Consider the following 8,989-nt stretch of genomic DNA (forward strand, 5'->3'; position numbering starts at 1 on the left):
GGAATGTTCGATAATTTTTAAATATTTTTTCACAAGCCCAAAATCAACATATCTTGACATCCGTACGGTTGGATTGTCGAACAGCTCATTTAAAAAAATTATTCGGACGTTCGAGTAACATTCTCGTTTCAAGGAGTATGCATTTTACTAGATTTTACTTATATAGTCATGCACGGAATGTTCGATTATTTTTAAATATTTTTTCACAAGCCCAAAATCAACATATCTTGCCATCCGTACGGTTGGATTGTCGAACAGCTCATTTAAAAATTTATTCGGACGTTCGGGTAACATTCTCATTTCAAGGAGTACGCCTTTACTAGATTTTACTTATAGATTCATGCACGGAATGTTTGACAATTTTTAAATATTTTTTGACAAGCCCAAAATCAACATATCTTGACATTGGTATGGATGGATCTTTGAATAGCTCATTTAAAAAAATTATCCGGACGTTCGGGTAACATTCTCGTTTCAAGGAGTACGCCTTTTACTAGATTTTACTTATAAAGTCATGCACGGAATGTTCGGGAATTTTTAAATAATTTTTTCACAAGCCCAATATCAAGATATCTTGACATCCGTACGGTTGGATCGTCGAACAGCTCATTTAAAAAAATTATTCGGACGTTCAGGTAACATTCGCGTTTTAAGGAGTACGCATTTTACTAGATTTTACTTATAGAGTCATGCACGGAATGTTCGATAATTTTTAAATATTTTTTCACAAGCCCAAAATCAACATATCTTGACATCCATACGGTTGGATCATCAAAGAGCTCATTTAAAAAATTATTCGGACGTTCGTGTAACATTCTCGTTTCAAGGAGTGCGCCTTTTACTAGATTTTACTTATAAAGTCATGCACGGAATGTTCGGGAATTTTTGAATAATTTTTTCACAAGCCAAAAATCAACATATCTTGACATCCGTATGGTTGGATTGTCGAACAGCTCATTTAAAAAAATTATTCAGACGTTCGGGTAACATTCTCCTTTCAGGGAGTACGCCTTTTACTAGATTTTCCTTATAAAGTCATGCACGGAATGTTCGGGAATTTTTAAATATTTTTTCACCAGCCCAAAATCAACATATCTTGACATCTGTACGGTTGGATCGTTGGACAGGGCATTTAAATAAATTATTTGGACGTTCGGGTAATATTCTCGTTTCAGGGAATACGCCTTTTACTGGATTTTCCTTATAAAGTCATGCACGGAATGTTCGGGAATTTTTAAATATTTTTTCACAAGCCCAAAATCAACATATCTTGACATCCGTATGGTTGGATCGTCGAACAGCTCATTTAAAAGAATTATTCGGACGTTCGGGTAACATTCTTGTTTCAAGGAGTACGCTGTTTACTAGATTTTACTTATAGAATCATGCACGGAATGTTCGACAATTTTTAAATATTTTTTCACAATCCCAAAATCAACATATCTGGACATCCGTACGGTTGGATCGTCCAACAGCTCATTTAAAAAATTTATTCGGACGTTCGGGTAACATTTTCATTTCAAGGAGTACGCCTTTACTAGATTTTACTTATAGAGTCATGCACAGAATGTTCGACAATTTTTAAACATTTTTTCACAATCCCAAAATCAACATATCTTGACATCCGTACGGTTGGATCATTGAACAGCTCATTTAAAAAAATTATTCGGACGTTCGGGTAACATTTTCATTTCAAGGAGTACGCCTTTTACTAGATTTTACTTATAAAGTCATGCACAGAATGTTCGGGAATTTTTAAATAATTTTTTCACAAGCCCAAAATCAACATATCTTGACATCCGTACGGTTGGATCATTGGACAACTCATTTAAAAAAATTATTTGGACGTTCGGGTAATATTCTCGTTTCAGGGAGTACGCCTTTTACTGGATTTTACTTATAGAGTCATGCACAGAATGTTCGACAATTTTTAAACATTTTTTCACAAGCCCAAAATCAACATATCTTGACATCCGTACGGTTGGATCATTGAACAGCTCATTTAAAAAAATTATTCGGACGTTCGGGTAACATTTTCGTTTCAAGGAGTACGCCTTATACTAGATTTTACTTATAAAGTCATGCACAGAATGTTCGGAAATTTTTAAATAATTTTTTCACAAGCCCAAAATCAACATATCTTGACATCCGTACGGTTGGATCGTTGAACAGCTCATTTAAAAAAATTATTCGGACGTTCAGGTAACATTCGCGTTTCAATGAGTATGCATTTTACTAGATTTTACTTATAGAGTCATGCACGGAATGTTCGATAATTTTTAAATATTTTTTCACAAGTCCAAAATCAACATAGCTTGACATCCGTATGGTTGGATCGTCTAACAGCTCATTTTAAAAAATTATTCGGACGTTCGAGTAACATTCTCGTTTCAAGGAGTACTCCTTTTACTAGATTTTACTTATAAAGTCATGCACGGAATGTTCGGGAATTTTTAAATAATTTTTTCACAAGCCCAAAACCAATATATCTTGACATCCGTATGGTTGGATCGTCGAACAGCTCATTTAAAAAAATTATTCGAACGTTCGGGTAACATTCTCGTTTCAGGGAGTACGTCTTTTACTAGATTTTCCTGATAAAGTCATGCACGGAATGTTCGGGAATTTTTAAATATTTTTTCACCAGCCCAAAATCAACATATCTTCACATCTGTACGGTTGGATCGTTGGAAAGCTCATTTAAAAAAATTATTTGGACGTTCGGGTAATATTCTCGTTTCAGGGAGTACGCCTTTTACTGGATTTTCCTTATAAAGTCATGCACGGAATGTTCGGGAATTTTCAAAAAAAAATTTACAAGCCCAAAATCAACATATCTTGACATCCGTACGGTTGGATCGTCGAACAGCTCATTTAAAAAAATTATTCGGACGTTCGGGTAACATTGTTGTTCCAAGGAGTTCGCCTTTTACTAGATTTACTTATAGAATCATGCACGGAATGTTTGACAATTTTTAAATATTTTTTCACAAGCCCAAAATCAACATATCTTGACATCCGTACGGTTGGATCGTCGAACAGCTCATTTAAAAAATTATTCGGACGTTCGGGTAACATTCTCATATCAAGGAGTACGCCTTTAGTAGATTTTACTTATAGAGTCCTGCACAGAATGTTCAACAATTTTTAAATATTTTTTCAAAAGCCCAAAATCAACATATCTTGACATCCGTATGGATGGATCGTTGAACAGCTCATTTAAAAAAAATTAGTCGGACGTTCGGGTAACATTCTCATTTCAAAGAGTACGCCTTTACTAGATTTTACTTATAGAGTCATGCACGGAATGTTTGACAATTTTTAAATATTTTTTCACAAGCCCAAAATCAACATATCTTGACATCCGTATGGATGGATCGTTGAATAGCTCATTTAAAAAAAATTTCTGGACGTTCGGGTGACATTCTCGTTTCAAGGAGTACGCCTTTTACTAGATTTTACTTATAAAGTCATGCACGGAATGTTAGGGAATTTTTAAATAATTTTTTCACAAGCCCAATATCAACATATCTTGACATCCGTACGGTTGAATCGTCAAACAGCTCATTTAAAAAAATTATTCGGACGTTCAGGTAACATTCGCGTTTTAAGGAGTACGCATTTTACTAGATTTTACTTATAGAGTCATGCACGGAATATTCGATAATTTTTAAATATTTTTTCACAAACCGAAAATCAACATATCTTGACATCCATACGGTTGGATCGTCAAATAGCTCATTTAAAAAAATTATTCGGACGTTCGTGTAACATTCTCGTTTCAAGGAGTGCGCCTTTTACTAGATTTTACTTATAAAGTCATGCACGGAATGTTCGGGAATTTTTGAATAATTTTTTCACAAGCCAAAAATCAACATATCTTGACATCCGTATGGTTGGATTGTCGAACATCTCATTTAAAAAAATTATTCGGACGTTCGGGTAACATTCTCGTTTCAGGGAGTACGCCTTTTACTAGATTTTCCTTATAAAGTCATGCACGGAATGTTCGGGAATTTTTAAATATTTTTTCACCAGCCCAAAATCAACATATCTTGACATCCGTAGGGTTGGATCGTCGAACAGCTCATTTAAAAAATTTATTCGGACGTTCGGGTAACATTCTCGTTCGGGTAATATTCTCGTTTCAGGGAGTACGCCTTTACTAGATTTTACTTATAGAGTCATGCAAAGAATGTTCGACAATTTTTAAACATTTTTTCACAAGCCCAAAATCAACATATCTTGACATCCGTATGGTTGGATCGTCGAACAGCTCATTTAAAAGAATTATTCGGACGTTCGGGTAACATTCTTGTTTCAAGGAGTACGCCGTTTACTAGATTTTACTTATAGAATCATGCACGGAATGTTCGACAATTTTTAAATATTTTTTCCCAATCCCAAAATCAACATATCTTGACATCCGTACGGTTGGATCGTCGAACGGCTCATTTAAAAAAATTATTCGGACGTTCGGGTAACATTCTCATTTCAAGGAGTACGCCGTTTACTAGATTTTACTTATAGAATCATGCACGGAATGTTCGACAATTTTTAAATATTTTTTCACAAGCCCAAAATCAACATATCTTGACATCCGTACGGTTGGATCGTCGAACAGCTCATTTAAAAAAATTATTCGGACGTTCGGGTAACATTCTCATTTCAAGGAGTACGCCTTTACTAGATTTTACTTATAGAGTCCTGCACAGAATGTTCAACAATTTTTAAATATTTTTTCACAAGCCAAAAATCAACATATCTTGACATCCGTATGGTTGGATTGTCGAACAACTCATTTAAAAAAATTATTCGGACGTTCGGGTAACATTCTCGTTTCAGGGAGTACGCCTTTTACTAGATTTTCCTTATAAAGTCATGCACGGAATGTTCGGGAATTTTTAAATATTTTTTCACCAGCCCAAAATCAACATATCTTGACATCCGTAGGGTTGGATCGTCGAACAGCTCATTTAAAAAATTTATTCGGACGTTCGGGTAACATTCTCGTTCGGGTAATATTCTCGTTTCAGGGAGTACGCCTTTACTAGATTTTACTTATAGAGTCATGCAAAGAATGTTCGACAATTTTTAAACATTTTTTCACAAGCCCAAAATCAACATATCTTGACATCCGTATGGTTGGATCGTCGAACAGCTCATTTAAAAGAATTATTCGGACGTTCGGGTAATATTCTTGTTTCAAGGAGTACGCTGTTTACTAGATTTTACTTATAGAATCATGCACGGAATGTTCGACAATTTTTAAATATTTTTTCCCAATCCCAAAATCAACATATCTTGACATCCGTACGGTTGGATCGTCGAACGGCTCATTTAAAATTTTTTTTCAGACGTTCGGGTAACATTCTCATTTCAAGGAGTACGCCTTTACTAGATTTTACTTATAGAGTCATGAACAGAATGTTCGACAATTTTTAAACATTTTTTCACAAGCCCAAAATCAACATATCTTGACATCCGTACGGTTGGATCATTGAACAGCTCATTTAAAAAAATTATTCGGACGTTCAGGTAACATTCGCGTTTCAATGAGTACGCATTTTACTAGATTTTACTTATAGAGTCATGCACGGAATGTTCGATAATTTTTAAATATTTTTTCACAAGTCCAAAATCAACATAGCTTGACATCCGTATGGTTGGATCGTCTAACAGCTCATTTTAAAAAATTATTCGGACGTTCGAGTAACATTCTCGTTTCAAGGAGTACTCCTTTTACTAGATTTTCCTTATAAAGTCATGCACGGAATGTTCGGGAATTTTTAAATATTTTTTCACCAGCCCAAAATCAACATATCTTCACATCCGTACGGTTGGATCGTTGGAAAGCTCATTTAAAAAAATTATTTGGACGTTCGGGTAATATTCTCGTTTCAGGGAGTACGCCTTTTACTGGATTTTCCTTATAAAGTCATGCACGGAATGTTCGGGAATTTTCAAAAAAAAATTCACAAGCCCAAAATCAACATATCTTGACATCCGTACGGTTGGATCGTCGAACAGCTCTTTTAAAAAATTATTCGGACGTTCGGGTAACATTGTTGTTCCAAGGAGTTCGCCTTTTACTAGATTTTACTTATGGAATCATGCACGGAATGTTCGACAATTTTTAAATATTTTTTCACAAGCCCAAAATCAACATATCTTGACATCCGTACGGTTGGATCGTCGAACAGCTCATTTAAAAAAATTATTCGGACGTTCGGGTAACATTCTCATTTTAAGGAGTACGCCTTTACTAGATTTTACTTATAGAGTCCTGCACAGAATGTTCAACAATTTTTAAATATTTTTTCACAAGCCGAAAATTAACATATCTTGACATCCGTATGGATGGATCGTTGAACAGCTCATTAAAAAAAATTAGTCGGACGTTCGGGTAACATTCTCTTTTCAAGGAGTACGCCTTTACTAGATTTTACTTATAGAGTCATGCACGGAATGTTTGACAATTTTTAAATATTTTTTCACAAGCCCAAAATCAACATATCTTGACATCCGTATGGATGGATCGTTGAATAGCTCATTTAAAAAAATTATCCGGACGTTCGGGTGACATTCTCGTTTCAAGGAGTACGCCTTTTACTAGATTTTACTTATAAAGTCATGCACGGAATGTTCCGGAATTTTTAAATAATTTTTTCACAAGCCCAATATCAACATATCTTGACATCCGTACAGTTGAATCGTCGAACAACTCATGTAAAAAAATTATTCGGACGTTCAGGTAACATTCGCGTTTTAAGGAGTACGCATTTTACTAGATTTTACTTATAGAGTCATGCACGGAATATTCGATAATTTTTAAATATTTTTTCAAAAGCCCAAAATCAACATATCTTGACATCCATACGGTTGGATCGTAAAACAACTCATTTAAAAAAATTATTCGCACATTCGTGTAACATTCTCGTTTCAAGGAGTGCGCCTTTTACTAGATTTTACTTATAAAGTCATGCACGGAATGTTCGGGAATTTTTGAATAATTTTTTCACAAGCCAAAAATCAACATATCTTGACATCCGTATGGTTGGATTGTCGAACAGCTCATTTAAAAAAATTATTCGGATGTTCGGGTAACATTCTCGTTTCAGGGAGTACGCCTTTTACTAGATTTTCCTTATAAAGTCATGCACGGAATGTTCGGGAATTTTTAAATATTTTTTCACCAGCCCAAAATCAACATATTTTGACATCCGTACGGTAGGATCACTGGACAGTGCATTTAAAAAAATTATCTGGACGTTCGGGTAATATTCTCGTTTCAGGGAGTACGCCTTTTACTGGATTTTCCTTATAAAGTCATGCACGGAATGTTCGGGAATTTTTAAATATTTTTTCACAAGCCCAAAATCAACATATCTTGACATCCGTATGGTTGGATCGTCGAACATCTCATTTAAAAGAATTATTCGGACGTTCGGGTAACATTCTTATTTCAAGGAGTACGCTGTTTACTAGATTTTACTTATAGAATCATGCACGGAATGTTCGACAATTTTTAAATATTTTTTCACAAGCCCAAAATTAACATATCTTGACATCCGTATGGATGGATCGTTGAACAGCTCATTAAAAAAAATTAGTCGGACGTTCGGGTAACATTCTCATTTCAAGGAGTACGCCTTTACTAGATTTTACTTATAGAGTCATGCACGGAATGTTTGACAATTTTTAAATATTTTTTCACAAGCCCAAAATCAACATATCTTGACATCCGTATGGATGGATCGTTGAATAGCTCATTTAAAAAAATTATCCGGACGTTCGGGTGACATTCTCGTTTCAAGGAGTACGCCTTTTACTAGATTTTACTTATAAAGTCATGCACGGAATGTTCGGGAATTTTTAAATAATTTTTTCACAAGCCCAATATCAACATATCTTGACATCCGTACAGTTGAATCGTCGAACAACTCATTTAAAAAAATTATTCGGACGTTCTAGTAACATTCGCGTTTTAAGGAGTACGCATTTTACTAGATTTTACTTATAGAGTCATGCACGGAATATTCGATAATTTTTAAATATTTTTTCAAAAGCCCAAAATCAACATATCTTGACATCCATACGGTTGGATCGTAAAACAGCTCATTTAAAAAAAATATTCGGACGTTCGTGTAACATTCTCGTTTCAAGGAGTGCGCCTTTTACTAGATTTTACTTATAAAGTCATGCACGGAATGTTCGGGAATTTTTGAATAATTTTTTCACAAGCCAAAAATCAACATATCTTGACATCCGTATGGTTGGATTGTCGAACAGCTCATTTAAAAAAATTATTCGGACGTTCGGGTAACATTCTCGTTTCAGGGAGTACGCCTTTTACTAGATTTTCCTTATAAAGTCATGCACGGAATGTTCGGGAATTTTTAAATATTTTTTCACCAGCCCAAAATCAACATATTTTGACATCCGTACGGTAGGAACACTGGACAGTGCATTTAAAAAAATTATCTGGACGTTCGGGTAATATTCTCGTTTCAGGGAGTACGCCTTTTACTGGATTTTCCTTATAAAGTCATGCACGGAATGTTCGGGAATTTTTAAATATTTTTTCACAAGCCCAAAATCAACATATCTTGACATCCGTATGGTTGGATCGTCGAACAGCTCATTTAAAAGAATTATACGGACGTTCGGGTAACATTCTTGTTTCAAGGAGTACGCCGTTTACTAGATTTTACTTATAGAATCATGCACGGAATGTTCGACAATTTTTAAATATTTGTTCACAATCCCAAAATCAACATATCTTGACATCCGTAGGGTTGGATCGTCGAACAGCTCATTTAAAAAATTTATTCGGACGTTCGGGTAACATTCTCATTTCAAGGAGTACGCCTTTACTAGATTTTACTTATAGAGTCATGCAAAGAATGTTCGACAATTTTTAAACATTTTTTCACAAACCCAAAATTAACATATCTTGACATCCGTACGGTTGGATCATTGAACAGCT

Source organism: Apium graveolens, chromosome 2, assembly GCF_009905375.1.
Source record: "Apium graveolens cultivar Ventura chromosome 2, ASM990537v1, whole genome shotgun sequence".
Classification (NCBI taxonomy): Eukaryota; Viridiplantae; Streptophyta; class Magnoliopsida; order Apiales; family Apiaceae; genus Apium; species Apium graveolens.